This window comes from Anomalospiza imberbis, chromosome 1 (genome assembly GCF_031753505.1).
Source record: "Anomalospiza imberbis isolate Cuckoo-Finch-1a 21T00152 chromosome 1, ASM3175350v1, whole genome shotgun sequence".
NCBI classification, from domain to species: domain Eukaryota; kingdom Metazoa; phylum Chordata; class Aves; order Passeriformes; family Viduidae; genus Anomalospiza; species Anomalospiza imberbis.
The window spans coordinates 63,288,311-63,302,341 of record NC_089681.1 but is presented as its reverse complement, the minus strand read 5'-3'; positions in this window follow the sequence as shown (position 1 = coordinate 63,302,341).

Sequence of the window (14,031 nt, the reverse complement as noted above, 5' to 3'; positions counted from 1 at the left end):
ATGCGTATATTCACATAAATATTTACAAAAAAATAATGTTTCTTAAAGGGAAAACTATATACAAATACTCAATGATTTCTTTCTTTTGTCCCAGGAGGACAAAACAACAGAATAATATTAAATTGCTTTAACATTGCAGTTTGGATATTCAGGAAATGTGAATTGAAATTACAACTCAGATATATCAGTGGTGCTGTGTCATGGCATGAGTATTTCTCATAACAGGCAGCATCACTTGCCCATCAGACCTCACCTGAATAACACAGATTCCCATTCCCACTGAGTCTTCCAGATGACCTAAACTAGCTACTTGCTAATCTTTCTGTGACTTTCATAAAGGAAATGGGAGAGATTTTTATGCATTTACATGGAAAATATTTATATTCCCTCCAGCAACATGTTAATAATGGCATGAACTGAAAATGTAAATCACCTTGCTGTAGAGTAATATGAGAAATTTCAACATTTACTTTTACTTACACATGGAATAACTTCAATATTTTGAGAAGCTATGTTATGCTAGAAAAAGTTGGTAGATTATGACTGTGAAACACAAATATTTTGTATATCACAGGAGACAGCATAGGGCACCTTATTCCCCATTTCATAGAATCATAGAATCATTAAGATTGGAAAAGACCTCCCAGATCATCAACTCTAACCTCTGACTGAACACCATCATGTTGATTAAACCATAGCACTACGTGCCCCATCCAGTCATTTCTTGAACACTTCCTGGGATGGTGACTCCAAGAGTTCCTTGGACATTCCAATGCTTAACAACCTTTTCAGTGAAAAAATTCTGATTCTATTTGAACCTCTCCTGGTGCAGTGGCCATTTGTTCTTGTCCTGTTGCTAGCTGTGTGGGAGAAGAAGCCAAACCCCACCTTACGACAACCTCCTTTCAGGGACTTGTAGAGAGTGATAACCTCTTCTTCTGCAGGTTAAACAACCCCAGCTCACTCAGACGTCTCTGCTATGATTTAATCTCCAGACCCATCACCAGCTTCATTGCCCTTCTCTAGACAAGCTTAAGCACATCAATGTCTCTGAAGTGAGAAGCCCAGAACTGTAGTGGAGGGGCTCTAGTCTGTTCCCTTTCCCTGTCTACCAGCTCAGTGGACTGGCTGCCCTGAGGATAGCTGGTCTTTCTTTTAAAGACTGAATCAAAGAAAGCATTAGTTACCTGGATCTTTTTGCCATCCTTGGTTAAAATTTGTTTTGTACAGTAGAGCACCCAGTTTTTTGGTCTAAAAAATAACTGAATTGTCTTACCTTCCCCAGATATCTCTTGTAACAGGAAAGTTATCCAGCAGTGCCAATTATGAAGTACAGTAGAGCTTTGTGTAATGAATAGATGTTCAGCATTTAGAACTTTAGGCTGGATTCCTATAATTTTAGAACAATGAATAGACAGCTGAACATTAAGTCTAGTCTAATTATCTGGGATCCTTTTCTGTGTCTTTTAACTGGTGATAATGAAACCTTAGATCAAAGTAAACCAATGAAATTTAGCTGAGATGGACAATGAAAGTTAGCTGAGATGAATCCCACTCCTGTGTGGGATTTCTTCATTTTATGAATTGATCATGCCATAACAAATCCTAATAAGATTCAGCAGTGATTTCACCTGAGAAGTGTGAGCAGACAACACAATATATCACTCTCTCTCCACTGCTGATTGCTGCATCACTGGATAATGAAACTTGTTTCAGAATCGATCTTTTCCTCTTGTCTAGAAACCAGTCAACTCATTTCATGTTTCCCCATTTCATTTGGCCTATTTTTGCTACTGAAGTCCTAAAAAACTTGTATCCTCAACTGCTATGCAAATAAATAAAATATGCATGGTGAATCATTAAATACAAAGCATATTGCAGATAGGTCTGGGGTTCCTGACTGGAGATGCCAGTGAAGAGAAGTCAGGCATAGATAAAACGGTGAGCAATTAAAATATAATTTTTTCATTAAGAATGTAAAATTTGGATATTAAATTTCATCCAAAAGCTAAAGGGTACAGCATACAGCACACAAGAGAATTAAAGAATGACTGATACTTACAGTACACAAACAAATTAGCAGGACCTGACCAAAAAGATAAGGGTGTTACTGTGCATTAAAGTTAGATGTCATTTCCCCTAATTTAAGGGTATTCCAATTAGAGTTAACCTGAAGGTTAGCTACTTTCATCTTTATCATCTTTTTGATAGTGTTAGCACAGATGTTGTGGCATCACGGAAATTATATGCATCATAAAAATGCAGCTAATTATCAGTGAACTAGTCACTTCTCATGCAGAATTAGTTTAATATCTTCAAGGCAATGTTTGTGACCCACTTGTCTGATAATAGCATCCATTATTGACCCATGGCATGCCCTGTCTATCTTTCCTTCCTTAAGCTCTGAGTGTCTGCCAGACATTGCATTTTCTATTGCTGAATATGAGAATAGCTGGGGACCGTAGGGGAAATTAACATTTAGCACCCAATGGGTTTCTTTGCACACACTGAATTTTGTACTTGCATTTGCCTTTGCATTTGGAATACAAGGATTGTTTGTGCACTGTCAGCATGAACAGGAGATGGAGATTTGTGTTAATAAGTATGTAAGAAGACATTTTTCATTTATTTGCTATTAGAAACAATATATGTCAGGACTATGATTTTAATAAGAAAATTATTATATAACATTTTGTAAAGTTGAGGATGGATTCTGAAGGATTACAGACATTGCCGGCAACTAAACATTGCTAAAAATTCTGGAGAACTTATGAAAAAGAAAATCCAAACTCATACAAGCTTTGAAAGATTGATTATCATTAGGACTTAAGTATTTTTAAACTCAGATTTGTGTTGAGATTTAGGGTAAAGCAGGATAAAAGAAAAACCTTAACATATTAAAATATTTCTCTACATATTTTAAGAAAAAATTAGAGCTAAGTACTGTTCAGTGAATTTTGTCATCTTTCATTGAATAAATTATTCAATTACTTTTCTTCTCTGTATTTGACTAGGTTTATTACGGGTATAAGACCATTTATTGAACTTATTATTCTACAAATATGTATATTATCTGAATAAACTGTTCAATTAGTATTTTCCCCTAGAATTTTCCTAATTTTACCCTTTCTTTTTTGCAGTGGTATGAAATAATTTATAATTTTCACATCTGAAAATGGAATTACTGACTTCAAGAATTTGCTGAATTGAATCTGAGATTTCCTATTTGTACTGAAACTTTTTCATCATTCAAAAACATGGAGGTGGATGTGGACTACATCTTATCTATTGTCGTCATCAAATTCCAAGTCAAGCCATGTAAAACCTACATGTTAAAAATTATAGCAGTCATAATAACAGACGCAAAACATAATAAGATTCTAGAAATGAAAAAATATAAGATGTCAAAAATGAAACTATACAAGCTAACTGCAACAGGAAATTTCATATGTTCAGAAGCTTTTCTGATATGGCAGATACTACTGATACAATTAGTTGATATATTTGGTTTTTTTTTACTTTAATATATAATTTCTAGTTAATATTGCAAATAAAAAGAAAGGGAAAGTTGCTGTGCATGAGGAACTTATTTTAACAAATGTTTCACTGACATGTACTGTTTATAATCTCCAGCTGGCTGAAATATTAAAAAGTACTACTTTTCCCTCAAGGACTCAATCTGTCCACTTGGTCTCTAACTGCCCTATGAATCACCTAAAGATTCAGATTACAGATTAAGAAAAATGAAGTTAATAATGGACATTGAAACATCTTTTGCATGTAATGCCTTTCAACCAGTCACTGTGTGCTTTGCAAGGAAACACTGAAGAGCTCTGCAACAAAAAATAGGAAGTCAGAAGCCCCTAGGTAATATTGCATTAGTTTACTGGGTGTAAATTATCTTCTGCTGGAACTTCAGTTTTGCAAGGCAGCACCTGTGGAACTTACTTCTGGGAACACAGGATTGGAATGGATCTTCTGAGTGAAAAACTCTCTTTCTGTAGTTAAGATGAGACTTTTGTGTTGTGCAATTATATCACCTTTCAAATGTCCATTTAAGATGATTCCAAACTGGGGTTTAGGATTGTTTTCTTATACCATTTTAAAGGCTGACTTAGAACTATACACTCTTGGTGGTCTTTCTTATAATTCCAACCTGCATTTTCTTAGGGCAATTTATTCATGAGCTAATACTGTTCATTGCTTAGCTTAAAAATCTCTCTTCTGACCCTGATTTATTTCTGTCCTGATGAATAAACAAGGACAATGAAAACACAGCGAGAAATATAATCTTTTCAGCCTTCATTGAATCAGAGGAGACAAGTAAGCTTTTTTTATTCTTTCATGTTCTCCTTGTAGGAAATTTTTAATATAATCAAAACAAGTAGCAAGAAAAATATATGTATTTAATATGTAGCAGGTCTAGCCATGAATAAGGTATCCATTACGTTTATGTGACTATCAGCTAGTATAAAGAACAAAAAGCCACTGCCTGCCACAAGGCACTAAAATTCAGACCCAAGAAAGGAACAGAAACACCGTTTTATGTAGCTGTGGAACGTGGGTTTTCTTCTTCAAGTTCACAAAACTCCTCTGATAAGGAGGACATGTAGAATGTCTCTCCACAGCCACACATGCTGTGGTCTTTCAGGACTTGCTTCTCAAGGCAGAAGCCAACTACAGAATGGCAGAATGATCTCCTCTTCTACTTGGCATCCAAGTTGCCAGCAGTGCAAAATTCAGAGCCAGATGGAGGCAAGGGGGAAAATAATTATAATTCTGAAGGTTTGTAGCTGAAACCTTTAATAGAGATATTTTGGGTTGACTTTCTGTTTTGCCTCTATTTTTTACATATGTCATCATCTATGATGAACATTTTCCCAAATTTAATGGATCATGTTGGTAAGCATACAGATAGAATCCCAGATGTTACAGGATGCTATCTTTGCAGTTTACTATATCCAGAAATCTATGTTAGGTGCCCAGGTACTGTAGTCCCCACACTGTATGACACATAACACATTAGATATACCAAATAACATGCAAAGAAGACAGTGGACTGCTTTGTTTGTTGCAGGAAATGAACAAAGAAAATTCTGATTCCACTGAAAGCATCATATCTTGACCAAAAATGAAAATCTCAGATAATATTTTGTAACAGATTTGGACATAACCTCACATAAAGAAATTGCAGATGCATTTTGCAGCATCTCAATAATTCAGAGCCTCTACCATAATTAGATTTGACAAGCCAAGCTTTTATACTGTACGTTTTCACTATTTTCCGGGATAGGACTTCATCTTCTTAGCCATGTTTTTGCCAAACAGGTATTGACCAAGGAAGACTGTTGATTCCTGCTCCATAAAAGCAGGGCCTTCAACAAGGCAGTGACTAGTGAATACCACAGAGCTGTCTTCACCTTTCCAGCCCGCTCCCTGACTTGCTTTCATATAAACAAAAGTGTTTTGCTAGGGGTTTTGAAGAAACACCAAGAATGGCTCTTTCATCATAAAGAGCTTTTCCATTATTGAAGAAAAATGTCAAGAGATCACACAATACTTGAGTGCAAACTCAAGGTGAAAACCTGGTTTAAGTCAGCAAAACTTGACATACACTATCAGCACTTGGGTCACTATCATTAAAATTTCCTATGCAATATGATATATAGTACAGCACTCTTAAGCCTTTCCTGGAAATATCAAGCATCTAACAGCAGGATGATACAAGATATAAATATTACAGCACTTTCCCCAATAATATCATAAGCAAAAAAAAATACATACAGTGAAAATTTTGATATTTTTATAAAATCACAAGCAGTGAGCCTTTCATATTTAATAAAGATTGTTCCAGTCAGCTGCAGCTGATGATAAGTATAATATCTTTAAATGGTTAATCCAAGGATCACAGCTCAAGTGCTTTATGTGGTTAGGAGCAAGGAAAGCTGTTAGCAGACTCAGTGTGCATTTCATAAATCCAAGGATTTTTTATTCCTTTTTTCTTTCTTCTTTTTTTCTTTTCGCTTTTCATTTGGCTTTCTACTATATCTTAAATGCTTTATTTTTCAGAGGAGAGATAAGGCTTGGTTCTTCACATAAAACTACAGCTTAGCCATTACTTAGTCTTTCTCTGTTACGGAAAAGGTCCTGTCTGTGCACAGATGTCTCAGATTAAATTGTATCTCACAGTCCTTACAGTGCTCAGTACTAGATGAACTGCCAAAAGGGCCGTAGGCAAGAACTAAATTGCTTTGGTTTCAGTACACAGTGAATTTGGCTCAGACAAGCTGAATCAGTACATTAAATGCGAATCCCTCACAGATTTGAAAGCAGCCTTTAGCACAATTATTGACTGTGAGTGATGATTATGTCTAATTGAAGGAGACTTTTGCTACCTGTAGCTCAGTTGGAGTCCATGAGAGCCACAGCAAGGCACTGCATCTTAATTCAATGTTCCAGCTTGAAAGAAGCAATTGAACCTAAATCCTGAAGTGTATACACATGGTCGATAAACTTTAATAAACTTTACAGGTTCAGTAACTAGACTGAGTGTACATAATTCAATTTTTTAATTCAGGAAGGGAAAATAGCTAACAAGTATGTTAGGCTACAGCAATGTATTAGTTCATCTCATGCAGAGGCCCTCTCAGTAAAAGGAAAAGATATAGTTTCATGCTTGTCTTCGGAACAAGTCATAAATCTGCTGTTCTATACACTATGTTAATGCTCTACAGGTGGGAGATTACCAAGTTATTTGGGTATGACCCAACTTCAAGTAAATTTGTGAGGAAAATAAAATAATTTGACAATTTTGCATCTTTTGCTATGGAAGTTATGCCAATAATAAAGAGAAATGAATGCTTTTCTTAATAGATTCTGCCTCTCTCCCCAAGACTTTTTGGCGTGTTTTCATGGTATAACAGCGCTGTTATAAAAAAAAAAAAAAAAAAAAAAAAAAAAGGTATTCTATGTCTCAATCCTTCCAAAAAAGGGTTATTGATTTTTCTCAGTGAACAAAAATAGATATTCTCAGAGGCCCTACAATCAGAATTGTGTTATCCTCCTGCTCTATAAAAAAGTAAAAATTTGTCAATCTGTTCACAGCAAATATTTCTCTCCCACAAAAATATGATATGATCTATTAGATCTTTTTTAGGCTTAGATTAGGGTTCCCTTCCTGCCATTCTTATGATAACATTCACAAAAAGCTCTTTGTGACAATGCATTTTTCATATTTTATATAAGCATGAAACTATGTGAATCATGAAAACTTTCCATTTAAATTACTCTCTTACTAAATAATTTATATAAGAGGCAAAAATGAGTCATCCAGGCTGATTATTCCCTCCTTCCAGGTGGCTTACCTATTATGTAGGTCTGAGCTTTTAGCACAGAAAAATTAATTTGAATTTTGTCTTGAAAAACAGTATAGATCATAGGTTGTATGAGCAGCAGGGAATGAAGGATGTAAAGAGAGGTCTGTGATAACATATTTTGGCAGAATCCTTCCATAATAAATAGTAAGTGAAAAGCCTTGACATTAATTGCTAAGTATCTATTGTTACATGCAGACAAGCCCACAATACCATTTCTATTGAGTCCTTTCAGGTTGACTACCCCAAGACAAGGGATTATCAGAACTAGGTATATATCCTCTCTCTACGTATATTTCCTGCAATTTCTTAGATTCAAATCAACAAAAGCCATAAAGTGGTCTGCTAGCAGGAAGGTTTAAATTCCCAGCACAGACTGCAATATCTTGGGATGATAGATTAACTAACGGTGACACTTTAAAATTTTATATTGGATAAACTTTATGAACAACACTCTCCCTCTTGCATGGTTTCCAGATATCTGATAGCAAGGAACAAGCATGTTTTTCCAAGGTTTGAAGGAACTGGCACAGTAGTAGGTTTCTCTGTTCTTCTGCCCTATGCTTTAATTTTTGGATTCATTATTACAAAACTAATTTTGTCTCTATTTTTATCTTATCTACTTTGGTTTGTTGCTATCTTCTGGATATGCTGCTTCTTCCACTCTTCAGATTTTCTAATTATAACTACCTGCATTCAATTTTTTTCTAAACTTTATCACCACCATCTTTATGCCTTCTCACTTCTCACTAAAGTTACTCACTTTAACCAAGCAGTCATCTCTTCCCCTTAGCAATGGGATCTCAGTATTCTCTACTAAGTGCCTTGCAATTAATTTCCCCTTTTTTTTCCTAATTCCAGTTTGCCCGCTCTATTCCCATTATGTCCTGGGTCTGGCATTCCACCACTCTCAGTTTCATTCTTCCCTCAATGGTGCCTCTTATTTCCCTGGACAGTTTCCTAATAACATTAGTAAAATTTTCCTTCTCTTCCCAGGTGTGCAATTTTCCCCTTTTGGGTCTTCTCCCCTCTATCAGTGTTTAGTATGGTAAATCCTTAGCGCTGACAGAAGAGGTGAGTCTATTTCTGCAACTCAGTTTGTTTTCCAAGAGCACTTTACCCCATAGACATCCGTAGCAAATTTATAGACTTATCCTGTGGGGTTATTTTATGCATAATGTCCTCAGCATTCCAAGCTGTGGGGAGGAAGAACATTATTTGATCAAATGAGATGTCATCAACCTGCAAAATGCAATTTATTCAAGATTTAAAATGTGCTTTTTATGGTATCTTGTCTAAATTCAGCTAATTCAAAACAAATGTGCTGTCCGCCATTTTCCAAAGCATAAAGCTGCTAAAACACCTGAAAGGAAGGATGCTGGTAATTTTAACAGTGAAAAAAACAACATAAATCGGCAAGACTAGTTGAAATAAAACGAAGTCAGGAAAAATCAGGCACATGGAATAGACAACTTCAGTGCAAAGAGGCTGTGTCCAAATTAAAAGGAGACAGAAGCTATATTTTAAGAAGGAATGTCAGGGAACAAACCTTGCTTGCCAAATTATTCATTATTTTGGCAAGTGTTTCTTTAAAGAAAGGGGAATTTTATCTGAAGGGGAACATTGGGACTGAATTGGTTTTTTTTCTTGATATGGGGTTGGTGAAATGGCACTTTCCAAACAGTCTGAAATATTATGTTTTGTTCCAGTTTTCATCTGGAAAACTTTGAATGGTGACACCAAAATAACATTGTATTTTAACAGTCAAACAACAGAAAGCAAGTATCTCACAAATAAACCACACAGAACATTGAGAAGCATCTTATCTTAGGATATCAGATTATCACAGGTAGGAGTTTGAACCAGAATCTTTAATAAGTGTCAGAGAGTAAATTTTATGCGGAAGTTTATGGAATTTGTCTTCTTCCTTTCTCACTATTTCTCTTTTCTTTTTTAAAGCTGCAACTTATAAAATACTTCCTTGTAGTAACCCTTTTTGTAGAAAGGAAAATTACAGTCTCCTTCCAAAAATAAAATAGTGAAGAGAAACATAAAGCTGTTGCAATTTCAAAAAATGGCATAAAAATTGTGACAAAAGGAAAGGGGAAACTTATATTAAAGCTACCATATATGTTTGAGCCCTGTTGATTAGAGGATCTAAGTTGCCATATACACAGATATAGAACCAGCAAGGAGGCTGTCAAGACTCCATAACACACTCCTGCTTTTCTTTTTTGATGCTGTTGAATTAGTGTTATTATTTTTCATCATGCTTATTTGGCATTAGCTGAATTTTCATAGAAAGGTTCAATGAAAATTTTGCTACCATTCCCCAAAATTAATTCAGTTGTTTTTTAATATTTTTTTAAAAATCTGTTTAGATTTAACCTGGAGTGGCTGGGCTTGAAATGCACAGTTGCCAGAGAAGTGTCATTCACTGTCTTCAAAATTACCCATTTCTTGACATGACAAAAATGTGTTTATTTAGTCTCTGAAGGCCTGGTTCTTTGAGATAGAGTTGTCCATTTTATAAATCTGAGAGGCTTTATACATTGCTAATCATATATCTGAGAATAGAATTCTCAACATGGAAAATCTCAGATTCTGCTTTTCCAAGCTGAGATACCATGAAACTAAACCTGAGGTGTTATACCCGCAACCAGATCCAGACACTGTGGGAGATGCCCATGGGGAGGGCAGCTCTGGGATGCCATGGGAGAACACCTTCATTTAAGATAGAGTGAGAAGGCGAGGCAATTTGCCAGAGCTCCCTGTGTCCCCATGCAAATAAGCTCATTCCTGTCATCTACTGTACTCTCCCCCAGTTCTGGAAAGTTCTCTGTTCCCAGTTCCCCCATTTTGGTTCCCTTAGAAAACCACTCCCTCCCTTCTCCCGCATTGGTCCTGCTCATGTCACCCCATCCTAGCTCCTCCCCTGAACCCTTCCCTCACTGGACTGTTTGTACCCCAACCCCTCCTACCAACCCCCAGTTATATACCCTGGTCTCTCCCTCAACAGTTGCTCTCAGTGCTCCACCCTTCACCTGTGGTTGTCCTCCTGTTCCTGTCCTGCCTCCTTCGTCCTTCAAACCTTCCCTCAATAAACCCTGGTGGATTCACCCAGCCTGAGAGTCCTCTCGTCCCTGGTGGAGTTTTATTATGCTATCTGGGTACCGTCAACTGGCCAGCAGCAGGTCACCCTGCAGGATACAGTCCGGGGCAGCCCACAAGACACCTCACACAGATATTCTCTTGAACACAACTGGGTAGGAAGCCAAAACTTCCTGAGAATGGCAGCAGAATCCATTTTCTGGTCCTCACTAAATTTTGGAGTCAACAGAGCCAGGAGCTGCTGTGTTGCATAGAAGCAATATGTCACCTACCCAGTGACCAGTTACATCTTCCCTCTCAAGCAGAAGGACATGCTGAAATACATTCAGTGTCTGCCAATAAACTTAATCTCCTATTTAGAAAAAGACAGTGCTACAGTGGAACGTGTTGCTCAGAGAGGTTGTGGTTGCCCCATCCTGGGAATTGTTCAGGGCCAGCCTGGATGGGGCTTTGAGCACCCTGGTTTCATGGAAAGTATTTCTTCCCATGGCAGTGGGGTTGGAATTGGATGATCTCTTTAACAACACTTCCAATCCAAAGCATTCTAGGAATATCACTCTTGAAATGTTAAAATTTGCCCACACATCTGCTGTTCAGAACATAATTCTAAAACCCTGTGAGACAATTCTTCTTTGAGAGTGTGTCACAGATGCAAAACACAGCTTACTGTTACTAGAAATTACTTTTATGCCAGGGACAGAACTCTGTGCAGAGGGTCAGAAGGTACTAAGTTTCAAATAAAACTGGTTAAAATTATTCTTTCCCACAACATATAGTTAGAAAAATCTTTTTTGTATCTATGTGTAAAAAAATGACAAACTTTTCCCTTTTGAGATTTTAATAAAAATTTAAAACTCTGAACAGCAAACTCTATAAGTCCTATTTACAAATTCATCAAAAGATTATGTTTCATGGAAATATTTTTCTTCATGACATACTGCATTTAAAAAAAATTAAAGCAGACTTTGAAATATGTTATTTTGAAAGTGAAATTTGCCATTTAAAAATTATTTCTATTTCATTGCATTTATGTCATATCATATTATTAAAAAAAATAAATCTGAAGCAATATATTTCAATCATTTTAAGAGAAGATATTTAACAATATGTTTCCATTTCATTATAGGGAAAAAAATAAAAGGAAAAGAGTATTTTTCACTGTAACATAAGATCTAGTTCTCACCCAGCTATATTTTTTTGTCCCACAGGCCCTAAGCACTCCTCTAAGAACAGATGTGAGGAACAAGGTTTTTCTTTGTTTACAGCACTGGATTGGGGTTTAACTGAATTTAATTATTTCAAAATATATATTTGATGTGGTCAGACTTGCTTAACACAGTCTACCTTGGGTTGCTTCCTTTCACTTCAAAAATTCTAATGGGACATCAAAGTGGCATGTGGTAATTATACCACTGAATGTATGTTATTAGTAAAGATTAGATTTATGTCTGCTAACAGATAATAAAATAAAACAGCTGTTAGGCTAGAACTGATACTGGTATAAATGGTTACTGAAATAAATGTTACAGTACAAATAGTATAAATGGTATACTGGTATACCATACTATACCATACTATAATGTTTATAGTTGCTTTTTGGGGTCCCAGGAAAACATTAATATACACTTTAGATGTCATGTTTGCATTAAATATTTGAAGATGAAGTTGCTTAAAGTTTTTAGATATTACTGGGGGAAAGGCAGGTATTCTATCTAAAAAGAAAAAATAAGTTAGAAATTTATGGTACCTTAAATCTGGTACCAGCTGCTGGCTAGAGAATGTAGTTATCATAAACTTTTCAATTCTTTCTAGGTTTAATCTTCTTTAAAATTATAATTCTAATAATCAAAACTTGAATTAGTGAATCTGTTCTATCTACTAGGGATATACACAACATCCAGTGTTAATAATTGTGTAGATTAGACCTGGGTTTTGCAGATAAATACTTCATGAAACTGGTAGTATCAAAAGGAATAAGTGACTGCACAAGCTCAGCTAAGAGGTGCTGAAAAAAAATCTGCTTTTTCAGAAAGACTATAATCACTTTTTTGGAAATCTCATACCTTTAAAATGCCTTACATTTTGTAGATTTCACTTTCTCAGTTGTGGGTCGTCTATCACGGTAAAAACTGTGTCATCTAATAAACCATATATCTTAATAGTTTATCTTAATTAATACTGTGAAAATGATGGTGCACTGAAATCCAGATGAGGTATTAATAGCACAATAAACCATTTTAAGTCATTCTGAATGCTATTTTGTAGAGTGTAGTTCTTTAGTCTAACTATACTATATGTATACCTAAATTGAATTCTGCATAAAACAGGGAGCAAAGGTTTCTGAATTATGTAACGTAAAAGGCCAAAGCCCACATTTGTGGTCTTCAGCAAAGCCCTCTTAACACTCTGAAAGTAACTAGTCTAGGATTAGGTGTGCAATTTTGCCTGTGGAAGAACAAATAACTTGAACAGTGTCCATAACTTGTGGTCACTGGAGCCAAGAAAAGGATTATCTTCACAGGGAGTGGAAAGGCCTTGGTGCTCTTGGACAATCTGTATCCATATGTAGAGCTCTGTATCTCTGCTGTTTCACAACACCACTTGAACTTGCTGGTCCTATTTCTACTTCTTTTACCTGACCCTGCTATAAATCTACCCAAGCATCCGAAGCAAGGTGATGATGGTGTGATGGTGGTGATAATGATGGTGAATTCTCATCCTCAGATGCTTTCTGATTCTTTGGCATCATGTTTTCTGCCTTCTAGAACTCTATCAACTATTCCCATACAAATAATTCCCAGTTAATTAATCCAGAATTACACTTAGTCATTTGCTTATCACTCTTTCAACTGGCTGTTCATGCTTCTTAAAAATCCCCACTGCAAGCTTTAAAACCAGTCACTTTCATGTGAGCAGCCTATAGCACACTCTCTGTGAAAATGGCATTTGTTCTGCAGGCATCATAAGTTTCCTTGCAGTATTTTAACACTTGGTTCTATTTTTCTGTGCCAGTTTTAGCCCAGATCTAGTTCAAATCTTTTTAAGTCCAGGTCTATTTTTTCTATTTTTAAGATTCTTTTAATAACCAAGATCAAAGCAATTCTGACAGGAGGTGCACTTGTTTATAGCTAGTTTGAATTTCACAAAGTATAACCCTATTACATGGGAGCTGTGTGTCCCTTGGTATGTGTGTTTCATGGTGCACAAATAAAGATGAGGTTAACTTTTCACATAATTATCATTTTAATTTTAGTAGTTATATCACATGCTGTTTTTCTCCAAGTATTTGAATCCTAAATTGTAAAATTTCAGAAGGCATCATCAACTAGAAATTCTGATCAATAGGAATAATGAGATATGGTCTACTATATAAATAGTATAAGCAGACATCTTTAAAAGGTTTACAAGTAAGTGACAGACAAAAAGAACTCATGGGAGAGTTAAGATACTCACACGTGGTGCTGATGCTTTTCTACTTCCATGTTTATTCATTGAACACTGAAATAGTGGACATTCATTTCCACCTGTGAACTGACTTGTAACTACT